The sequence below is a fragment of the Pezoporus flaviventris genome, unplaced genomic scaffold (genome assembly GCF_033815535.1).
Source record: "Pezoporus flaviventris isolate CSIRO_AGI_PZ_B2104156 unplaced genomic scaffold, CSIRO_AGI_Pfla_v1 ptg000002l, whole genome shotgun sequence".
NCBI classification, from domain to species: domain Eukaryota; kingdom Metazoa; phylum Chordata; class Aves; order Psittaciformes; family Psittacidae; genus Pezoporus; species Pezoporus flaviventris.
The window spans coordinates 33,182,313-33,207,260 of NW_026892550.1; the positions used below are offsets into that span (position 1 = coordinate 33,182,313).

Below are 24,948 nucleotides of genomic sequence, written 5' to 3' on the forward strand. Positions count from 1 at the left end.
TGCAAAGCCAACACAAGGAGTGCCAAGCATTGTGTATTTTATTAGTGCCTGAAAATCTTATGGCTTTGTCTGTTGTTTTGAAGAAAATTATTAAAGAAGGAGTGACAGATTAAAAAACTATATTTAGAATTTGACTAAATCTCACCATAAGAACAACTTTAATTTACGGTACCACCCATCATTTCAAAATGTGCTACACTTGTAAGGCAATATAAAAAAAGGTTTTGGCTTACTCCAAAATCACATTTGATTTCATCATTGAGTGTGTGGATTTATGTTTTTCAGATACATATCCACTTTATATATGTACTCAGTTTCTAATATCATAATAATCTATGTATGAATGTGTTGGGGGTTCGACTAGATGATCTCCAGAGGTTCCTTCTAACCCTACAATTCAGTGATTCTGTGTTACAGTCAAATCTGCTAATTTTCCTAAGACCATGCTTTGGTCTCTGCTTTGGTCTTATAGATCTATGCTCAAAATCCATTTTTATCTCCACAATTATTTCCCAGAAAAGGCATGTACCCACATCCTGTCTAAGCTGGCTTTATTTTCAATAGGTCTTACCATAAATATCCAATAAAATTGTCTTTCAAGATCAAGACTGGAATCTGAATTTTAGAGCTCTACCATGCACAGAATTCTGTATTTCAGCTTGGATGCATATAACCTGTATCAGAGGCACGCTGTTGGACCTCACAGTTGCAAACACAGAGTAATTAGTTAAAAATGTGATGTTAGAAGTGCCTTGGCTGCACTGAACATCAGAAGACAGAGTTCAGGATCCTGAGACAAGGGAAAAAGGCAAAATGTAGGACTCCAGGTGCCTTTGGGCTGTTCACTGACCTACTTGGGAAAATCTCATGGGATACAGTCCTGGAGAGGAGTCCAGGAGAGCTGGCTGATTTTCAAGTGTCACCTTCTCCAGACTCATGAATGGCTCATCCTAATGAGCAGGAAATGAAGCATGTATGTATCTATGAATAACTAGCTCCTGAGTAAACTCAAACATAAAAAGAGTATACAAGAGGTGGAAGAAGGGATAGGTGACCTAGAAGCAATGTAGAAACACTGACCAAGCATACAGGGAGAGGCTTAAGAAAGCAAAAAACACATCTGGAGTCGAAATTGATGAGAGACATGAAGTGCAACTCTTTGGGCGTCTGCAGGTATTATCATCAACAAAAGAAAGGCTAAGAGAAAAAGAGGACCTACTGCTCAGGATGTCAGCATCAGGTCAGGATGCCGGCAAAGGACATGGAAAAGGTCAAGGTGTTCTTCTGGAATTTACTAGTAAGGACTTCCTTCAGAAATTCAATTCCCCTTAGACCAGTGGGAGAGTCTGGAGTTACGAAGACTCACTCCCAGTAGTAGAAGGAGGATGCAGAGAATCATGGGCTAGTCAACCCCAACTCAGTTCATAGGGTGGTGTTGGATCAAATGACCCTCAAAACCATTTCCAAACACATAAGGACAAGAAGATAATAATCCAAGACAGCATGGATACCAGAAAATTCCATTTAAAAACAAAAAAAGTTTTTTTTAATAGGAGGTTCATCAAACACTGGAACAGGTTGACAAGGGAGGATTTTGAGTTTCCATCTTTGGGAATATCTAAAACCTGAGAAGACATAATCTCTGACCAAGCTGCTTTGAAAAGGGAGGTTGGAGTAGAAAATCTCAAGAGGCGCCTTTTAACCTCAGCTGTTCTGTGACTTTTTGATTCTGTGAATTGGTAAAAATCTTGATGTGATACCATACGTCTCATTAAAAGCATGGTACATGTCATACCTGTATTACGGCAGACATGATAGGCCTCTACAACTACATGGGTTAAAATGTCACTGCGAAGAATAATACTGAAAATCATTACATTTAAAGAGACATTTAGCTCTGTCAGAAGCCAACCCACTTTGCATATACACAGAAAGCAATTTTGAAACATTTCCAGGAAAAAAAAAGTGTTTTTTAAATTTGCAAAGTCTTTTATTAGAAGTCCTATTAAAGACATCGAAAAACAAAAATAAAAAATTGAGAATATACTTTTCAAACATAGAACAAAAAAATAATCAGAAAGTAAAGAAACAACAAACCTGAGTCTGAGGAAAAAAAAAATAAGTAGAGGCATAGAGAACGTACAAGTCTGTTAACCAACTTTTAAGTCAGGAATATAGTTTCAGATGTCTGGAATATTTCTCTGTAATATTAGACATTTTCCCAAAAGAATAAAGAAAAAAAAAAATAGCTCAAACAAAAATAAGGAATTAATATGCCCTGAAAAATTAATATCCCAAATACAATATTTCTCTTGATATTTGTATCCTTATATTTCATATATTAATTCACACATATGAAATTTTGACTTCAATAAAAAATAAGGAAAATATTATTTAAAATAAATATTTTACTTAATATGAACCCACTATCAGCTTGTTTTTCATGTTGCCAGGAAAACTAAACATTACTCATTTCTTGTGTGTCTGAAAACATCTCCCTAGTTTTTTACTTTAGTCAGCAATAAAAACACGATTACTCAACCTGGTCTCACTAAAGACTATACAGCATATTTCTAATCATCACGAGGCCTGGAATCATGTCACTTGATGCCCTATGTTATAAGTTGTCACTGGGCATAAATAGGGTGAATCAGGTCATTGAGAATCTGTAACTGCATTTGCAGCCTCTGCCGGAAGTAGAAACTGTGAATATCAACCTTGTGCTCCAAGCTGACAACAGAATGAGGAGTATTACGGTAATGAGGTATAAATTCAGGATTCTTTCTAGCAACTTGAGGTCTTTGTACCATAATAATTCAGCAAGTTTTTAAGTCCAATATTCTGGGTGAATTCCAGATGCTGTGTTTCTTTGAAGTATTAAACAAGCCTAAACAAATTTCTATTCAGATCGTGTCCTCAGCCACTAAAAAATACATTCAAGAAGCACTAGGTGATAAAGCCCTTTGTGTTTTATGATGTAATGATATTGAAAATAATAAATCTGGAAGTTAAATGGAGACTTGATGTATTTGATACTGGCCACAGTTCACGGACCTTCATGGATCCCCAGTATTTTCTAGTTCTTTTTTTCCCACCCAAAGGATACTATTACAGTGTATTATGTGGGATTCTTAGAGTGGAATTACTACAAAATTTAGATACCATCTATTTTAAGAGTAGAGTGAAAATATAGAATGCACACATTTATAAATTACAGTTTTGCTTAGTTTTTCTTTCTATAAATCAAGTCCATTTGTCTATTTCCAAGCTGTCTGTAACAACTTGAAAACACCAGACTATTGAATATCTTTCATTTACTATTCCAAAAAATGTTTCAGTTAAACTTACGATGGTTAAGAAGAACATTTCAAGAGCCCACTATTACAATCCTAAAACTAAAATGTCAAAAAGTACACAATTTTTTGTTTTTTGTTCTTTCTCTTGTGTTTTTGTTGTTATTGGTGTTGTTGTTGAGGGGGCGGGGTTGTTTGGGAGGGGTGTTTGGGTGTTGTGGTTATATTTTTTAATTCTTTGAGAAAATTTGAACCAAAAGAAGCAAGGATAAAGATCTCCAGTATTTTAGAACAACAGTAAGTACATTTATGCCAGACTTTCCATTCCCTGCCACTGCACTGGATAGATAATATAATAATGATCTTTATCTTATCTTCAACTGCATTAACAGCAATTTTACTGAATTAAAAAAATATAGTCATTGAAAGAAAGGAGTCATCCCCCTTTGCAGGTAGTGTCTTTATACCCCATACAGTGATGCAAAAATTTTTAAACATCATATAAACTCAATATGAAAGGGAGGAAAAAAAGTATGCCAGGTCAGGAATTTAAAAGCAAAAGCAGGAAGACATTTCCTTCAGATATATACTCAAACCTTTTCCAAATGTGTGTCTGCAGAAAAAGGAAAGCCATTACCAAAGCTATTTTATATCACAGTATCACAGTATGCTAGAGATTGGAAGGGTCCTCAAAAGATCATCTAGTCCAATCCCCCTGCCAGAGCAGGAACACATAGATGATGTATCTTAGAATAACATTTTTATTTTGACCAAATGCTTCCTACTAAAATAAAACAATTGGGATGAAGACTGCAGAAAGAAGTAAGTAAAGGCTAAAGACAAATATGAACCCTAAAAGCTGTAAAATTATTTGGTGGTGTGTCCTGAAAAAATCACAACCCAGTTTTCCATTGACTCCTAAGTGATCCTTTGCTTAATGTTCTGGTTCCTTGAACACGTCATGCCATAGCAATGCCAAATTTTCTAAGACACTGAGGAGGCTGGGGATCAATACAAGTAGATACGTTGTGAAGTCCAGAAAACAACTGTCGCTCTCCTGAATTAATATCACAGGCATTTTTAAGCCTTATGTCATATGCCTATACTTTTGAAATTGTGTCATTGTTCCATTTATAGTACACAAGAGCATGATTCTTTAACCTAATCTTGAGGGCACTCAACTAGCCAAAGCAAATTCTTGGCCCTTGTTCCATCTTCAGGACTTTCAACATCTACCGTAATGGATTCCCACTCCTATTGTAAATCTTGAAAAATGTTTTGACACTTCAGAGTTTGTTAGATGATGCTTTATATTGAAAAATAAGTTACACCCTGAGGTATTTTTTCCAAAGACTGCGTAAGAGGCAAGCTGTCAGAAAAGCCTGGCAAAAGCAAGACACTGGAGTTACAGGGTTAAAGTGAAATCTGTGCTGCAGATGATAGTGGTAAATGATGCTGATAAAGACTCAAGAATTATAGTAATTTGATAAATGTCAGAAAATCAACATTATATGCTGAATTTTAAGAGACAAGCTTACTTTTTTAAAATTCACACAAAGCAAGGTGGATTTTCTGTCATCAGCACTTTCATTATGTATACATCAGATTTCTTTAAAAACATTTTATAAACAGCATTGAGCTGTAGATCTTCTTTTCTACAGTTTCAGTACAAGTGTTAAAATTCCTGACTGAAATAGCCCTTCATCATAATTAGCTGAACTTCCAGTGTAACTGAGTCTGTTAATGGACATCATAGACATGAGTGAAGGGGAGGAAGGAAGAGAAAGGAAGGAATAAAATGAAACAAACCCAACTAACCTGATCAGAAGTAACATTCAGTAAAAAATTAAGAAGAACAGAATTGATTCCTTATTGAGTCCGGAAGCCAAATATGCAGTATATGTTCCTATCTTAAAATACAGTTCTTTTTTTCAAATATTTATTTTACTCCAGACTTCCTATGTCAAGCTGGGACAACAGGGTATTGGTAAAAAATAGAACTCAGAAGCAACTGGTTGTCTGGATAATGATTAAAGCTCAGACCACTATGGTATGTTGCTCTTCCATATCACAACTCTGTTATAATTAGTAGAATACATTCATCAACTTCCACTAATTTCAGTGGGAGATGCTAAGTGCTTAACACTTCTAAATGCAAGTGCAGTAATTCTGGCACAAAAATATAGAATCATAGAATCATAGAATAGTTAGGGATGGAAAGGACCTTAAGATCATCTAGTTCCAACCCCCCTCACATGGGCAGGGACACCTCAGACTAAATCATATCACCCAATGCTCTGACCAACCTGGCCTTGAACACTGCCAGGGAAGGAGCATTCACAACCTCCCTGGGCAACCATTCCAGTGCCTCATCACTCTTACAGTAAAGAACTTCTTCCTTATATCCAATCTAAACTTCCCCTGTTTTAAGTTTTAACCCATTACCCCTTGTCCTGTCACTACAGTCCCTAATGAACAGTCCCTCCCCAGCATCCTTATAGGCCCCCTTCAGATACTGGAAGACTGCTATGAGGTCTCCACGCAGCCTTCTCTTCTCCAGGCCAAACAGCCCCAACTTGCTCAGCCTATCTTCATACAGAAGGTGCTCCAGTCCCCTGATCATCTTCGTGGCCCTCCTCTGGACTTGTTTCAACAGTTCCATGTCCTTTTTCTGTTGAGGACACCAGAACTGCACACAATACTCCAGGTGAGGTCTCACGAGAGCAGAGTAGAGGAGCAGGATCACCTCCTTCACCCTGCTGGTCACACTCCTTTTGATGCAGCCCAGGATACGGTTGGCTTTCTGGGCTGCAAGGACACACTGCCAGCTCATGTTCCTTTTCTCATCAACCAACACCCCCAAGTCCTTCTCCACAGGGCTGCTCTGAATCTCTTCTCTGCCCAACCTGTAGCTGTGCCTGGGATTGCTCCGACCCAGGTGTAGGACCTTGCACTTGTCATGGTTAAACTTCATAAGGTTGGCATCGGTCCACCTCACAAGCATGTCGAGGTCCCTCTGGATGGCATTCCTTCCCTCCAGCGTATCAACAGAACCACACAGCTTGGTGTCATCAGCAAACTTGCTGAGGGCGCACTCAATCCCACTGTCCATGTCACCAACAAAGATGTTGAACAAGACCAGTCCCAACACCAATCCCTGAAGGACACCACTCCTTACTGGTCTCCAGATGGACACTGAGAAATTGACATTGAGCCATTGACCACAACAGTTTGCGTGCAGCCATCCAGGAATTTCTTTATCCACCAAGTGGTCCACCTATCAAATTGATGTCTCTCCAATTTAGAGACAAGGATGTCATGTGGGACAGTGCTGAACGCTTTGCATGAGTCTAGGTAGATGATGTCAACTGCTTTACCCCTGTCCATGACTTCCGTAGCCCCATCATAGAAAGCTACCAAATCGGTCAGGCAGGATTTCCCCTTAGTGAAGTCATGCTGGCTGTCACCAATCACCTTGTTGTTTTTCATGTGCCTTAGCATGCCTTCCAGGAGAATCTGCTCCAAGATTTTGCCAGGCACGGAGGTGAGACTGACTGGTCTGTAATTCCCCGGGTCATCCATTTTCCCCTTTTTGAAAATGGGGGTTATATTTCCCTTTTCCCAGTTGTTGGGAACTTCATCTGACAGCCATGATTTTTCAAATATGATGGACAGTGGCTTAGCAACTTCATTTGCCAGCTCCTTCAGGACTTGTGGATGGATTTCATCGGGTCTCATGGACTTGCGCACATTCAGGTTAGATGCATGAATTTAGTTTTAAGCATATATTTTTTTTTTAAATTAATCCTTCATAACCCAAATCTCACTGTGAATTTACCACAGAGCAATAAATAGTATATGTTCCCCTCCCAGCAGTGCTTCCATAATAAACTGCCATGTACTTTTAACTGGAAAGACTGTCCCTTTGTTAGAACAGAACTTAAATGACTTCTGATGGAATGATTTCCAAATAAGTATGACCAGATTTCAGTTAATTGCATTTCTTGGGGGCATGTTTCAAAGAAGTGATAATTCAGAAAGGTGTTAGAAAAAGTCAGTGAATGTTAAAATCACACAACTAAAGGGTCTGAGGGGATGCCAGTTTTACAAGGCAGTTTAGCCTATTGGGGAAAGGCTATTTAATAAATTAATAAATAGAATAAAGAAATCAAATTTACTTTTTATTTCCTATTTAGATATGCACTATGGCTTCACTTCTTCTTGACAGACACTCCTGATGGCTTACATAGTGCGTGTGTGTGCAAATCTCAAACTGCTCTTACTACCAGTAATGAACTAGAGATGCATGTTTCTGAAACTGATGCTGAACTCTGAAAAAAGGATCTCCAGGTACTAACAACAGGAGAGAGAAAAGCAAACTTGTTTTCAGCTTTACTTTCTTTTGCTCAATTGAAATGCATGATAGGAATACGGAAATAGAGCATAAGGCTGAAATGTCAAAAACCTGTAATAAGAAAGCTCAGCTGTATTAACCCTTCCTTTGATGGTTTATCAATTCAAAACTGGGGCTGCAATGAGGAATTCCCTCTACAAAAAGAAGTTTCAAGAAATAAACTATAAAATGTTTTGAAATGCAGCTAAGTAATTTTCAGATCTCCATTACCTGTGCTATTAAGCAGTATCTAGTTACATTTAAGTGCTGCTTTGGCAATAACAACTCTGATCTCCATTTTTGAGAGTGCTAGAATTAAACATTGTGAGTTGGGTATATTATTCTATCTCCTTAAATCACTTTGGCTAGATCACAGCATTTTACAATAATAATAAATGTTTTGGGGTTTTTTTCCAGGTAGAATAATTCAATATGTTTAAATTAGTCCACAGTTAAACTGCTAAATTATGTGCCATAAAATAAGCATAGTTTGTCATTTATTCCTAGTATATTGTTGAGTGTGTTCTTAGGTTACTGACAGCTACAGTCCACAAACCATGCAACAATTTGAAAAATAGTAATTTTTTCCAAACCTTTTGTGTTAGTAATTATTATATGGCATCTTAAAATTGCGTATCTGAAGGTTGAACTGTGAATAGAAAGTTTCAAGACATGCCTGAAACTGAAGATATAAAAAAATAAAGAACTACCAAGGGGAGAACTCTGCACTGAAAAATAAATTTGAAAACTTGTACTTCCAGCTGGGGAGGAAAGAAGAGGAGGATGGGGACAGAAAGGAGAGAGGTTAGTGTGCAGTTCCGCTGGGAGAGGCCTGAGTTTTCCCATCTCCCTCAGAGTTTCCTGCTTCAGTTGTACTTGGTAGGAACCATAAAATCATTTTGGTTGGAAAAGACCCTTAAGATCATTTAGTCCAAATGTAAACCTAACACCTGCCATGTCCAACATAAACCATGTCATCGTTACATTCCTTTCAAGTACCTCCAGGGACTGTGACTCAACCACTTCCTAGGCTGCCTTTTTCAGAACCTGACAACCCTTTTTTGGTGAGGAAAGGACTGAATGACCAGGATATTTATGCATTCTTTTACCTAGAATATGAAGCCACTCCTAAAATAGCTCTGTTCCATCATCTGTTCCATCTCTGTTTGCTGAAAACTCAGGTGAATAACAGGATTCAGAAAAGACTATCTGAAAATGCATACACCCTAAACTCCAAAGACTGGAAGGATAGTGGTGATAAATTTACAGAGAGAGATTAAATAAGCAAAACTCCAAGAAGAGAAGATCAGTAACATACTGTTGCATAGTGACAGACTCTTACCTGTTTTTTTCCTAATGCACTGTAGAAATTTAAATTTTAATCTCTCAGCTGGCATGCCAAATGCCAACATGCAAAGACAGAACAGATTCCTGTCTTTTCTTGCTGTTGAGCAAGTGACATCAGCAGAATTTCTATAGTCAAGCCCTATTTCTTATTAAAGGATTTATGTAAATTCAGCTGATGAGACTTACTTGCCAGAAGCAGCTATTTGTATTTTAATAGAAGTCCAAAGTCCCCCAGAAGAAAAAGTAGAAGATTTGGAGTTTATTCCTATTTCATAAAATTTCAAAAGGAGTGATTTTCATAGTAAAAAGCCTTATTTCATAGTGTCCTGGGTTCAGCTGTAACAGTTGCTTTTCTCCTTCTTAGTAGCTGGTGCAGTGCTTTGTTTTTTACTTTAGCCTGAGCACAAAGCTGATAGCACACTGATGTTTCAGTTGTTGCTAAGTATGCTTACTCCGATCAAGGACTTTTCAGTCTCATGCTCTGCCAGTGTTGAGGGGCACAAAAAGCCAGGAGGAAGCAGAGTCAGGGCACCTGACCCAAACTAGCCAAACGGGTATTCCATACCACAGCACGTCATGCCCGGTATATAAAATGGGGGGAGTCACTGCTTGGGTTGGGCTCAGTACTGATTGGTGCATGGCATTGTGCATCACCTGTGTTTATTGTTTCTTTCCCTTTCCCCTTTTAGTTCTGTATTCTTTCCCCTTGTTATTTCCATTATCATTATTATTATCGGTGGCAGTAGTGGTTTTGTGTTATACCTTAGTTACTGGACTGTTCTTATCTCAACCCGTGGGAGTTACGTTCTTTTGATTCTTCTCCCCATTCCTCCAGGAGTTGGGGGGAAGATAGGGGTAAGTGAACAAGTGGCTGCGTGGTTCTGAGTTACTGGCTGGACTTAAACCATGACAGATAAGGAATGAGACACAAACGTTTACAAGCTTTTATACAGTTCTGTGTAGACTGTGTAAAGTTCAGAAAACAAAAGCAAACAAAACCTGAGTATCCCTCCCCTCTGCAGGAGTCGAGATAAAACAGTAATTCAGTACATATTTCATGTAAACTACATACTGAATCCATATGCATGGCAGTAGACCTGAACTCTATTCTCCAAATTCAACCTCTTAGCCCAAACTAATTCCTTCTCTTTGGTTTACTGAGTGTTGAATTTTGATTCAACAGGACAGGAAGAAATTACTGTTGCCCAGTACAAGTCACTGCTACAGATTATGCCCCTCATTAGATGGAAGGTAAGAATTTACATTTTCTTGGACACAGAAAGGGATTTAAACTTGAGTCCTCCAATATTCTTGGTTATATATCATATTCTGCTCACAAAGCAATATATAAAAAAGATCTTCTCTTGTGATATCTTAAAAACATATGAGAGTTAATAACTTGCAAGGGTCCCAATACAGTCAGTTACAGGATTCTGGAGTACGTAAGTAGAATGCATATTAACTGTGCTCTTCATGGCAAACTCACCTATTACATTTTTAAAAAGGTAACCTCAGTTCTATTTCCTAAAGAAAGAAACAGGACCAAAGTTTAGTCTCCTGAATCAATTAGTAGTATTAAGCCTAAACCCTAAGAGGATTAGACATCCTGCCATTTCACTACATTCTCGATTGTGTAGCTCAGTCTTGGATACGTAACTCTGTGCACCATGTAAGGAATGTTGGTGCCTACAGTTGATTACGTATTGCAGTGCCCAAATGTGTTTATAGACCTTGCCCAGAGTCATTCTGTCTGTTAAATGATGTCATCTCCCAGGTCACATTGATTTTTCTTGAAACTAGGCTCCTAAGTCACTTCAGTCCTTTAAAAACTACTACATAAATCTGTCAAGATATTCTTATTTGCTAAACCACATACCCTTTATCTCTTTCCCATCACAGCAGCTATTTCTGTTGAAAGGGAATTAGTCACATAACCAAAATGGCAGCGGTGTAAACTGTATTTTTTTCCTATTACAAACATAACTGCTTGACAAATAAGGTTTTAAACAAAACAGATGGTACATACTTGAATTCATAATTCTTCCTAATGCATAGGCAGTAAATAACAAGTAGCTGAAATGCTCCAGTATTTAATATACATGCATTTAGGGAGAAAAAAAACATAGGCAATAAGCCATGTCATAAATAAATATTTAGGATATTTGCCCTCAAGGCACTTCCATCACACTTTACCAGGAAGAGCAATATTTGAGGTGTTCAGTGTAGAGCGGTTTGGCCCCAAACAGAACACACTTGATTGCTCAGTTGTGTCGCAAACAATAGGAGTAAAAATAGTACATACTTTTTTGTAACTAAAATTGAGAAAAAAAATCTCCAAGTATTTTTTCTGAGAGGTAAAAAACAATTTCCAAACTGTTTTATAGATTAAAATGGTTACAGACTGCCTCACTATACTGATGGAATTCATCAGGATAGAGAACTATCTTCTTTGGAAGTAATTGCTCTCAGGATTCAAATAGCATCACTGAAATAATTCACTGCAATGGCAATGAAATGTATTCATTTTGCTTTAAAATATCTGTAAAATTTTGCATGCCCCAGAATTACAGAAGAAAGGCAAAAATATAGGTTGCTATAATCATATTTACAAGATATAATGTGTCCATCCTTGCATTCCACGCACTCCTGAGATGATAGATAATATGAAAGATAGAATAAAATGATACTTGCCCTTTTCTGGCTCTGTCTTTGGTTTATAGTGCAAGGAAGGGTGCAAGATTGCGATTAACTCTCTTTTAAGCACATGGTGTTAGGTTTGAAGGGCTCTGTTCCTTTTATCTCATATAGTTGTTTCCTATCACATCACATTATATGCAGGTATTTGTTGTATTTGTGTGGGGAAATACAGAATAAAACTACTTTTCATGTAAAGACTTCATAGAAACAGTATTAATTTGAAGTATACCCTAAAATACAGCTGATACTTGGGAATTAATATTATGTATAAATTACAGTCATGCCTGAGATATACAGGGTAGCAAGAATTGATGGCAGTTTTTCCATCCCTATTAGAATAATTTATAATATACAATAGATCCTGTCAGGTACAATGTGCTGACATCTTTACATGAAATGACAAAAAGAGAAATACCTAACAATATACTCCCAGGACAGCATCAATTAACACTGCCAGACTAAGCAGTTCTTCTTACTTATCTTACTAGAGTGGCTTATTTAAGAAACAAAACAAGACTTCTCAAGAGGTTTGCAATGTCATTAGTTTTATTCTTCCTTTCACCTCAAATGCTGAATAGGCCTTTTTTTTTTCTTTTCATAGTTAGCTGTACCTGTCAGAAATGTGGCATATGTCTTCTCATCCTGATACCTTGTGTCCTTCAGTGATGTTTCTCCTGGGCATCCTCCCTGGCATTCAAATAGGACCTTGGGAGTATGGCACCCTCTCTTTTCCCCCTGCCACTCTTCTCCCTTTCCCTCCCTCTTCTCTCTCCTTGATCCCTCCCTCCTACCCCCCCCCACCCCGGTCCCTTTCTGGGGGGTAACTGTCTCATATTTTTCACTTACACAACACTATTTAAATCTTGGCATGATCAAAGTCTATCTGAGGTACTTGGGAAAGTAACAAATTACCTCATCAATTATATTCGTGTGTAAAGAGAAAGTTAAAAAAGGAGCAAACTTGGCAACACATCTGAACACACACAAAAGTCAGTCTTTTTGTAATATTACGATTCCTTCCTAATTTCCAAAGTTATGGAAATAGACTACTATGGAAATATCCAAACAGACTTCTGAGAATTCAGTTTTCTGATTAATCTAAGCATTGCAGGTACATTGGAAGAATATAAAGAAAGCATTAGGTAGCACACTGAGATATAATGAGAATGGCTTCCCCTGTCTCACAAGATTCTGGGATTTCATTCAAGAAGAAAAAATGGTTTTCTAAAAGTTTTTTTGACAGAAAACCTATAAAAACCCCATAAAAGTACCATATGACTACCACAGCCATAAGAGCAAAAGGCTTAATATTACAGGCATTCTTCTGGGACATAAGACCAGGCCTGAAGTCCTTGGTCTATCAGACCCCTTTCTGGGAATACCACATGTTGTGAGATGAACCTCTGACTTTTTCAGTCAGAATATATACTCCCCCCAGACTACTAGGATTTTCTCTCAAGAAAAGCTCCATCCACATGATTTTGTTCCATAAGAAGTCCAGCACAATTCCCAGAGCATGTGCAACTTTTTAAGAACTTCCCCCGCTCCTCCATGGACACACAGAAAAAAACCCACACCTACTAACGTCTGTCACTCAAAACATACATTTTGGGAGACTGAGGTAATTATGGAAGTTCTGGTTTGTTTGGTTTTTGTTTTGGTTTTGGGTTTTTTTAAGGCAATGTTGAAAGGTATAACTAAATATTAATTAATTCAGGATCTCCTATCTCTGTCAGTGTATGCATTAAAGCATATCTGTGGTGGGCTCTTAAAGTACCCCATGTGTTTAAAAATGAAGTAATCACACACATGAAGACAACAGCAATAAATTACTGCTCTTTCTTTCTCTCTGGTTGCCAAATCCAAGTTTAGGGCGGATTACAATGTCCATATTATCCCCGCTAACTTCCTGACTTACAAATACCAATTTTAGTGAAACCTTGTATCCTATTCCATGTGTCCTTGAGAGACAAGAATATAACTCTGTGAGAGCGGACAATACAGCTTAAAACTTAATCAACCATTGCTACAGAAGAGAGAGATAAAGAACAATGAAGTACCACAAAGAACAGTCTGGGCACAATATGACACTCAGTTATTTCCCCCAACTGAAACTCAAACCCAATGTATCCTAAAACTAGAGCTCTCAAAATTAATAGTTTGGAACTAAAATCATACTTTTTACTAAAAACTAAAAACGAAGTTAGCATGTTGTCATATTAAAAAAAAAAAAAAATCCTATCTTAACCATGTAACATTTTCTAGCAGTTTAACAGTATCCTTTTAATCTTGTACAAAGAAAAAATATGATTAAAATGTAACAAGCTTTTAATATTTTATTTCCACACAGGAAGCTTTTTCTCTGCAGCTACCAAATTAATTAAATTTATCCTTTCTAAGAAGAGAAGAGTTAAAATTTGTCTTTTATATGTAAACACGGCTTTCACAAACAGGAAGCCAAAGTCTATGTTGATTAGTACCGTCTGTATTTCTCTGTTATCAGCCAGATAGGAAGAATTAACATTCTCCATTTTCTTTTCTAACTGATAAACCTGAAGGAATGATATTGGAAATATTAATTTTAGGAGGTCCTTACCTTAGAAGAATTTTGCAGTTCCTTTTGGCAGTCTATTGGAATGGAATATTTACCTGTTTTAAAGCAGATAAGGTAGTATTAGTGATAACTTAGAATATGCAGCTAAAGTAAATCACCTTCATTAGTTAGTTAAATATATACATATACATATATATATATGGCAATTATGTTCTCCTCAGTGTACTTCTGTGATATTCATGAAGGAAACTGAGGGTTCAGGAAATATGATATGCTCTTAAATTAAAAAAAATAAATAATTAAAAAAAAATATGCTCAATGTGACTCAATATGATTCAGGTAGCCCCTAAGTGCTGACCTCCCACTTATTTTTGCATTTATGGGCAAAACGCCTTTATTAGTCTAAGCATATTTCAGTAGTTGTTTTCTCTACAGAATTTTCTACAATATCTAGAATTCAAACAACTTTGCCAACAAGGATTTTTGTTGTCCAGCATTTTCTTGTGTCTTGTTTCTTTTCTATTCAAGTGCTGTCTTGTTTAGCACAATTTTAAGTTACAGTGAGTAAGAGCTACTTTTTATTTCTCCAATTAAACAATGTCTTGCACACGGAATTGTGATTCAGAGGTGTTATTACTGTAAATACATAAACAATGTATGCAACTTAGCATATGATAGCACGGTATGGTGCATACCAAGAAAGACAAGACAAACATTTACTAATCATACATATTTGCTATTTAGTGTTCTGTTTTTAAAAGTTCATTAGATTTTCTGCATCGAGTAAGATTAACTGAAAAATTCAGGAAACAATAACAACAAAAATCTACTTCCAGCGCTCTAGGACTAAAATCAACTCATTTCTCTTTTTTTTCCCCATCACTCTATTAATCACAGAATACATATTTCTTAGAATCTGAATGTATTTCTTGTTAGGTTGTAGTATTGGAGGTACATCCCAATAGAGTGGAAGTCTCATAAAAGCAGCTTTTTGATAAGAGCACAGCAAATTTACTGTCTCACTTCAGTGCTTGTAGTGTTTTTCATTTATTTTCATCACTGCAAAAGTACAGAAATGATAACTGAAACTTTCCTTTCCTCTGTGATGAGAAAATGTGAAATAATACCCCCAAGATTGCATATGTGCATGATAGTAATGTTTCACTCATAAAAATATCATAAATTTTTGAAAAACACAATTTTCAGCAAGACACTGTTGGTAAAAAGTATGTTGGTTTCACTGCCACCACCAACAAAGTTTTTACTGACAGTGCTCCTACAGTTTCATCGTAGAAAAGAAATGAAGCACTTGAAAGGGAAAGTACAACAAGGGGTCAGGAAAAAATAAATTTTATTTGTAAAAATAAGGGGTGAATAAGGTTTCTCACTCTTACCTACACTATTTAAAACTAATTGTAAAAGCTGTGATGCCTTTGGAAATACACTATAAAACAAATGAAATTGCAGTTAAATATATTTTATGTTTAAAACTTCTTTTAAAATTCTTAGAAAACTTTTAATGAAGTAATTATGCTGTGGTAAAAATGGGGTAGATTTACAAAACTACTCTGTCAGTATGTCAGCCTTGATAACATGAAAAACTGAAAAATATAGGTAAAATATTTAAAATCCCATTGTATTACTAAATGGAATTTCTTATGTTACAAATTTCTACCTACTCAGAAAGCTTGAGAACCATATTTTGGCAGGACATTCAGCATTACAAACCTGTTCATTACTTGAAATAGCTTTTTGTTCCTTATCTTTGGAGCATTCGCGATTTCTGGAATTTCTGCCATTTTGTACTGCAATAACATATTTACTTGCCACTGAATACTCTAAAATAACAAGAAAATATTGAGCTGTATCTTCAAATATGCACAATTAATGAAGTGTTACAATTTCAGTTTGGTGTAGGAGAATCATTTTGCAGGAGATTTCTGCTGTTATTCCAGTAAGTACTATGTATAAGTAATCTGAGTAAGTACCATGCAAGTACTTCTAAATCAACAACTATTTTGTTGCCTGCAAGCCTTCAAAAAGAAGGGTTTACAGAAACACAAATATGGAAATTTAAAGATCATGAATATTTAACGAAGTTTAAAAATTTACTGTTAAAAATACCTTGCACTTATTGATTAAGATCAATACACCTTTAGCCTTACAGATTCTTTCTGTGTAAGCAATGATAATCTAAAGTGGCTTCTGAGTAGATAATTGCGTATTTATGGGATTGCAGAACATCTAGCTACATATATTCTCAGTTGGAAACAAAAAATATTCTGTCCAAAGGGTGAATGCTAAAATAACAAATTGTAATCTGAAGGATAGTAAATAGAAAAATCATGTAAAAATACAGTGGAAAAACAGACAGCCTGGGAAATTCACACTTTTGGGTGGCATTTTCTTTATTCAAATTTTTTTATTAAAAAGAAAGTCTTAGAAATAAAAGCTATCTTCTCTTTTCGCATTCTCTTTGCATTCTGTTTTTGAATGCCATACTGAAAGCCCTATAAATTCCATTTCTTTTTTCAACTTCTTGACTGCTGTGTCTTTTACCAACTGTTTGGTATTTCCATTGATGTTGTTCCATTTCAGGGGTATTTGAGTTTATTTTATAGCAAACAGAAAAGATATTTTTATTGTAAATATTGACTAATCTTTTATTGTTCTCACTGCAAGGAAATATGACTGTATTATACAAGCATGTGCTGCCAGGTAAGTAGAGAGTAACTTGATACATCCTTCTATTATCTGAAGTGATTAATAGGTACAATTATCGATGGCAAACATCCTATTCTAACATTGCTCTGTTGAAAAAGATGTTCACAGAATTGAGGGCCAGTTTAGATCTGAAGATCACTAAATAACATGTTACCATGGTAGCTGAGCACTGTAAACTCTATCAGAGTAAGTGGACAAAAAAAATATAAAAAAAAAAATATTCCAAAACATCACCAAGTCCTTCTGACTTTTGATATCTTGACAAGTTTTTGATGTGTGATTTCAGAAACTGTTAATCTATACTGCTTTTCTCAACTACATTCATTCTACATACTGTGAAATATAAAGTCTACTGTTTTATTTCAGAATGCAGATTTTCTATCATCCTCGCTAAGCACCCCGGAACTTGGGGATCTCTATAAGTGAAAGATAATCTGTTTTTTTAGCAGCAGTTTTTGAACTACAGATCCATTAAATATGTACTTCCTTGTTTTGGGGTGTTTTTTTTTTTTTTGTTTGTTTGTTTGATTTTGGATTGGGGTTGTTGTTTTTGTTTTGGCTTGTTTGTTTGTTTTTAATTTTAAGCCTTCAGAGTGCAGCATAGGGGCTGTCTGGATACATGATTGTGAGTCAGTAGAATATGTATGCTGGCAGTGTCCTTAATTCAACATGTATTTGATTGTGAGGGCCTTTTCACTGTATATGCCACAATTCTCACAGTTTCTCAGGGCTTTCTAGAACTTGAATCAATGTGTATTGATTTTATTGCATTTAATTTTTTTTTAACTTTGAGTTTATCAGAATTATTTAAGCAAGTGGCACCACATCCTGACTTCCACAGCTATCCTGAATCATAGAATCATAGAATAGTTAGGGTTGGAAAGGACCTTAAGATCATCTAGTTCCAACCCCCCATGACATGGGCAGGGACACCTCACACTAAACCAACTCACACAAGGCTTCGTCCAGCCTGGCCTTGAACACTGCCAGGGACAGAGTATTCACAGCCTCGCTGGGCAACCATTCCAGTGCCTCACCACCCTCACAGGAAAAAATTTCTTCCTTATATCCAATCTAAACTTCCGCTGTTTAAGTTTTAACCCATTACCCCTTGTCCTGTCACTACAGTCCCTAATGAAGAGTCCCTCCCCAGCATCCCTATAGGCCCCCTTCAGATACTGGAAGGCTGCTATGAGGTCTCCACACAGCCTTCTCTTCTGCAGGCTGAACAGGCTGAACCCGTTAACATATATGGGTTATATTATTACATTAGTATCATCAGGCAAAAGTTTTTAGCTCAGCAAAAGATCACTTACATTCAAAATCCAGTAAGGTATTGATTTTTGCATCAGAAAAAAAAAAAAAGACTAAAACTTAACCATCTAGAATCACCTTAATATATCCCTAAAATGAGCAGTAATATATAAAATAATATTTGCAAAAAGAATTTTAGACTAATGAAGTAATACTTGCATATATATGTATCAAATATCTCCCTAAGGAAAAAAATAGCATGCATATGTCTCAATCTCAGAAAGAAAGAAGAGAAATCCTTTTGGATTTTCTCCAGAATTATCACCTACCAGTAGATCTCATTGTTCTGCTCTTACGCAGTCTTAGTGCCAGTTTACCCAAAGTATTATTTTTATTCTTGGGCTACTCCAATTTCTGCAGACAGCTTATTTAACCCTATTTTTTTTTTCTTTTTTTTTTTTTTTGGGGGGGGGTGTGTGGTGGTTTTTTTGGGGTTGTTTTTTTTTTTAATGCATTTCCTAAAATGCAGTCAGCAGAGGAGAAAAGGTTTATAGCTCTTTTCTTTGACTTTATAAATAATCAGACTTACCCAATCTGCCAATAGCAAAAACACATAACTCCCTTGCAACCCACAACAGTTCTATGGTCATTTGCTTTGTATATAGTGAAATAGCAAAAGATTTGCTACACATTACTTTGCCTACCCCATTACAGCCAATATCTGTACACACACACTGAGCGACAGGTGGCATAGAAAGGAAAGAAGTGTAGAGAACTGACCTTAAAAATTAATACACAATAGAGTATAACACATTTAAAGATTATGGTAGTTAACTAATTTTCAATAATTTAAAACAAATACAGTTCATCATCATAAGACATTTAAAGAAATTTAGATCTTGACAACCAGCCACTTTTGTATTTTGGAGAAGATCAGAACGAAAATTGATATTAACAGTACAAGTACCATAATTTGGATTTACATAAAGCCTTTAATAATGTCTCAAATGATAGTCATCATCTTAAACTGAAAGCAGGGAAGATTCAGGTTAAACATGGGAACAGATAAAGAACTGATTAAAGTAAAGTGATTAGAAAGTAAAGTGTTGAAAAGGGTCACAGGGGAGTCAGTTCTCAGATCTTTATGGCTTCTAATCTGCATAAATTACCAAGACAGAGAAAAATACCTGCAGAATTTCCAAATGCACTGATGACTTACAACCGAAACTAAGTAGTAAGTGGAAAGCAAAATAATTAAATGATAATTCCCCTTGGAAAATGGTTTGCATATTAAATAGAAAACAAAATTCAAGAATTATAAATATAACAACTAAAGCATTTCCTGTTTTTTTTTACAAAAGTACAAGCCTACTTGTAAATACTACAAAAATGTCAAGGAACCTTTCTGAACCTGTATACACTACTGAAAAACTAAGAGAACAGAAAGCAATTTCTGTATACTTCAGCTCTGGAGTAGAAAAGAGTTAACATTTCAGAAAAAAAGTTTACAATCATAACACTTGCAGCTGCATCTCTATTGTGCAACAATAACTAATATTCAATCCCTTTTTGTTAGCCTCAAAACAGAGAAAACACAGAAAAGCCACCGCCCTTTACACTAACACTACCAAAAAATTACCAGCAAACTGAAATTATTTTCAGTTAATTTGTTCTTGCCATCTCCTAATTTTTCACCTCAAGCAGAACTTAAAATCACCTAGCTCCAGTGGAAACAAGGAAGAATAAAAGATGACTCAACACAAGGAAAAATAACTCTTCTGGACATTATGCTGGGGGGTTTTTTTGGATTTTTTTTTTTTCTTGTTTGTTTTGTTGGTTTGTTTTAATTTACACACAGTAAAGCATTATATAAACACTGAGGATCAGACTTCCAGAGAACGCCTATCGATATATTATAGATAGCACAAATGTTATTTCCAGTGATAAATAATATAACTAGTTAGGACACATGGAAAACTTAAGCAGTGAAAATCTGAGTTAGAGATGAGGAACAAGTAAAACACGTATCTCATAGGAAACCAGGTATGATGCTGCTCACGATCACTGTAACCTGACCCATTCGCTATGCTACAGAAATAGTGTTATAATTATTTGTACCCTTCTGAAGCCTTTGAAACTGTTACTCATATGATAGAAATGTAAGACAATGGAAAAAAAAAACAGTTTAAAAAAAATCAAAATATGCAGGTAATTAGATTTTATTTTATTTTTTACTGATATTCCAGTCTTGGCTCAGTATCATATCCACGTCTCCCTCTAAAAGTCCTATTATTTGATATTAGTTTGTACAGAGAGTTGTCAGAAAAAAAATGAACTGACTGCAACACAAATAGCAATTCAAAAGAAATGAAAAAAAAAAAAAAAAGAAAATAGGAAGAATTTTTCCAAGCTCTATTCCTTATCTGTAATACAGATGTATAATTGCATGTGCATATGGTCCTCAGACAGCTGCACAAAGACAATAGAAACATAAGGGTTTATAGTGTTGATGAAATTGCATTCCCATGTCCATTTCAGTGGTAGCTGAAGTGATAATTTTAAGTCCAGCACCTGCAAAATATATTCATACACTGCACATAAGAAATTATGATCAAGGGATATTTGTATCAGTGTATACAGCTAACAGCAAGGGGAAACAAATCTGTATATAAGGAGAAATGAAGAGAAATTAAGAGAAGGAAATTATCACTCATTTTATTGCCACACGTATAGTTTTTCAACATCTGGTTAATGAATTTAACACCTCTTTTAGTGCCCACCATTTTAGAAATACTTGTAGTTTGATAGCTTGGTATCAAATACAGAAGGTTTCTATATTTAACATTCCACTGCTACCACTTGATTAGGTTTTTAAAGGTCATTAATGTTATTGATTACATTTATTTGAAAGCTGCTTGAATAATACAAAAAAATAATGTAAAATGAACAGCTGCATAAGCTGACAACACACGAATTTGCTGTGGTCTTCAGTGATAACTCATCCTGGGTGTTTTCCCCATTGATGAGTTCACAACAGCAGGAGCAAAACAGCCCCAACAGAAACTTTCAATTAATTTTTTTATGTTCTAGTAAAAAGAAGTTGGTCATTGTTCCTTCACTTTTACTAGTGACATCCAGCAACCAGCATCTTGGAGAAGACTAGGGACTGCTCTGATAACATAAGCAAGTCTTTTTATTCTTTTTGCACTTATGGTAAATATAAGAAACAGAGTAAGGTCCAATAAAAAATGCATAACCAATCTTACTTATCTAGTCTAGCATTTGTTATTCTTTAAACACTAAAGAATTTTCTCTTCATTCTTATTTTGGCCCAGTGATAACAACTTCATTTACAGACATACCTCTTCCCAGAAAAACTTGATGATCTTGTAAGTCCATCAAAACCAAGATGATCTTGTAAGATCATCTAGTGATATTCCTAGTCCTTAAAACAGAAGCAGAGAATTGCTCTAAAGAACTAAGGTTATATGTTACAATCACTATCTATGTGAATAAAGCTTTTAGGGAAAGAACTTCATAATGGAATTCCAAGTCACAAGCCTGGGCATTTCCCTTTACATACATCTTTGGCTATTGAAAGACCCCAGCTGGACTATGCTTCAACCTTCGCAACTTCTTAGTTGTCCTGGTTTTGGTACATGGATTTATGAACTTATAAAGTCTAGCTACTTAGAAAAGTTATAAGTTTTAGGAAAATAATATAGCACTGTATTACAGAATTACTGTACATCTGTGCTCATCAGCCTCTCTGTATACTGAACTGTACATTTTTAAATCTGAAATTCTTTTGTGATTACATAAACCTAAGAACATCCCACAACTGTACTTAATCTTCCCCAAACTACTCCTTAGGAACTGCAATTGAACAGTCCTGTGAGAATCATAAAAAAAAAAAAGGTATCATCCATTATCCATGTACTGAAATGGACAGTAATCTCCCAATGATGAACAATTTGAAGGATTAAGTCGTAAGTGTACTATGAGAAAACTAAAATTTTAAGATAGGAAAACAGAGTTTAGGAGCAGTTATTTCAAGACACACTTGGCAATCTGCTACAGATTCAACTGTTTGAAATAATTTCTTTTGAGCTGACATTAAAATAAAAATCAAACTGAAAAGAAGCATTTTAATTAATGACAGTAATATATAACCATGATAATAAAACAGGCATACAGAAGTGAAGGGACACACACGTTAACAGTACAAATCAAACCAACCCCTACCTTTGAAACAGAAGTTGTTATTGTTCAGATCTGGTGATGAGGCTGACTGTTATTTTTTTCAGAGCTAGCATTAAGTCTCTGTTTCACTGCCTGAATTGATAGCTTTCTGAACTGTCTGAATCTGGTAAATTGCAGAACTTATGCCTCAAGAGGCTAATTTCTACTACCCTAATTCAGAAAGTATTTCAAACATTTTTCAGCTAACGAAAATCTCAATATAAACATTTGCCTAAAGCTATACATTTTTTAATACTACCCTGATAGGGATGTATATTTAATTTCTCCACAAACAAGGACTAATTCTAATTTGAATCCTCTGCTAATAAAAATTTTCCAACACATGTTCTTTGGTGATCCACAAAACAGCATTTGTTTTTCTATGGCTAGACAAAAGATGTTCTGCGAGCTACAAGTGTTGGCCATACGGATCTGGCTCGCTCTGCTGCTTCAGATCACAGAACACCCTCCCTCTGTATTACACACAATAACGAATAAAATCCCTCTTTTTTTACCTAAACACCAATTTTCATGGATCTCATAAGAACCAAATAATTTTTCCATACCTCTGCTGCTTTGCCACATTTGCAGAATTTAGTTACCAGATTTGAAAGCAACCCGGGAGAATCCAGGGATCTGGTGATAACCCAAGAACACAAATAAGCCTTAGGAAACTATGTTAGAAATGTATCTGATAACAACTAGTTGTAAAATACCATTTCGCTAAAGACCATTAAATTGTTCCTTCTAGGCTTAGAAAAATGTGTCAAAAATCTTGCAATGCAGATTATACTAAATTTACAAAACTGATAAAAGACTTCTTGGACAGCAAATAAATTAACTGAACACTAGTAGCTATGGAAACTGAAACAAGGCATATTTTTTCCTCAAAAAATAAGAAATTAAATCTACACTGCCAGCTTAAGAATACCAGTTAAAGGATATCAAAGCATAATGTATGAATGGTTCAGAACCTTATCCACAAGTATTAGATATTGTGGTTTTATTCCTGTGAGATCTGCATTCGCTGCAAACTACAACTAATTATAAATTGGCTGATACACCAATGCTATTAGGCTGTGTTAACATTTTGAATTTGTTTGCCCACCTTAACTTCTTTAATGCAAATCCAGCTACTTTGAAAGAAACAAATTTTGTCAACACTACAGTTGTAAGCTATTTTGTAATAAAGGCCATTCTCTGCACATTAATAATACTGACAAGAACAGATGGCAATTATCACTTTTAACATTTTTTTTTTTTTCTGTTAGTATTAATTGCTTAAGCTTAATTCCTGTTGTTATGTCCACTGGGCACTGAGGTAAGATGCTAAAAAATCTGCCCAAATAATTTCCTTTCATTGACAGAATTCTTATTCAAAATGAAATACCACAGTCATTTTAATTAATCCATTAGGGATGCATCATTATTGATAGCTATTTTTAATGCTTTCTAATACTAAAGTGCTTTATAAAGTGGCAACATTCTTGATAATTGTATAGTTAAAACATCACCTGCTGTATTTAAAAAATATAAATATCCTTAATCAGTCATAAGAACCACCAGAAAATTTTCTACAACTTTGTAAGTGTGTTGAAAAATCCCTGCTATCTAAAAATTTAAATCTTTGGATTTAATTCCTGGTCACTGATTGTCCAGAAGTAACACTTTTTCTGTTGTGTCACCAGGATGCTTATGTCTAAGTTAGGCAGCTAGGTGGTTCTCTTCTGCAGTCGCATTAGCAAAGGAAGAATAAAATTCCTAAACAATGTGGTCTACAATAGCCAACACTCTTAGCAGGGAGCTGCTTAACCTTTATCAAAATGTAACATGAAAACCAGTCTTAAACAAAGACCCTTCAGGGTTTCTCAACAGGGGCATGCCTGCTTTTAGTTAAGCTTCATTGCCACAAGCTGTTTCACTTCATAGTTTTCGAGCATTCAACCAATGACCTGAACACATGTTAAGGATATTGCAGACTTTAGAGCTGTCTGCTCCCAAACGTGACTACTGACATGCAGTTTCAGTAGTGTGAAGGAAGACCCTATTTGGTTCTGCTAAAGATGATAGAGAAAAACATACAGTGCTGATACAATTTCTTCTTAGGCTAAAAAAAAAATGTGACCCTGGAAACAATGGAGAAATCAATTCCCCTGGACCAGCAGGTTAAACATAAGGACAGGACAAAGAGCTCAGGATATTCCAGTCACAATCAAGAGAAATGGACTAATACTCCAGCATAAAAGCTATCTCCACCTGCCCTGCAATTGGATTTTTAGTATTCTAGGCAAGAGTACAGACCGAACACATATGAAAATCACTGAAATTCCAGCTATCTGGAAAATACAGGAAAAAAAGAAAAAAAAACTGAGTTCAGGTCTTTGTATGAAAGTAGACATGAATCAAGTTCTGTCTAAATGTCCCAAGCATCTGTTTCTGTGGAT

The 24,948-nt window shown here is 35.7% G+C and overlaps 1 protein-coding gene across 1 annotated transcript in view; it reads right to left on the reverse strand.

Moving 5' to 3' along the window:
- TENM3 (teneurin transmembrane protein 3) overlaps positions 1–24,948 on the reverse strand; it is a 1,360,315-nt gene that overhangs the window by 1,184,431 nt on the left and 150,936 nt on the right. Inside the window, exon 2 of the mRNA XM_061474586.1 lies at positions 14,327–14,379. The gene's annotated coding sequence lies outside the window, so the exon portion shown is untranslated. The remainder of the gene's footprint in view (positions 1–14,326; positions 14,380–24,948) is intronic.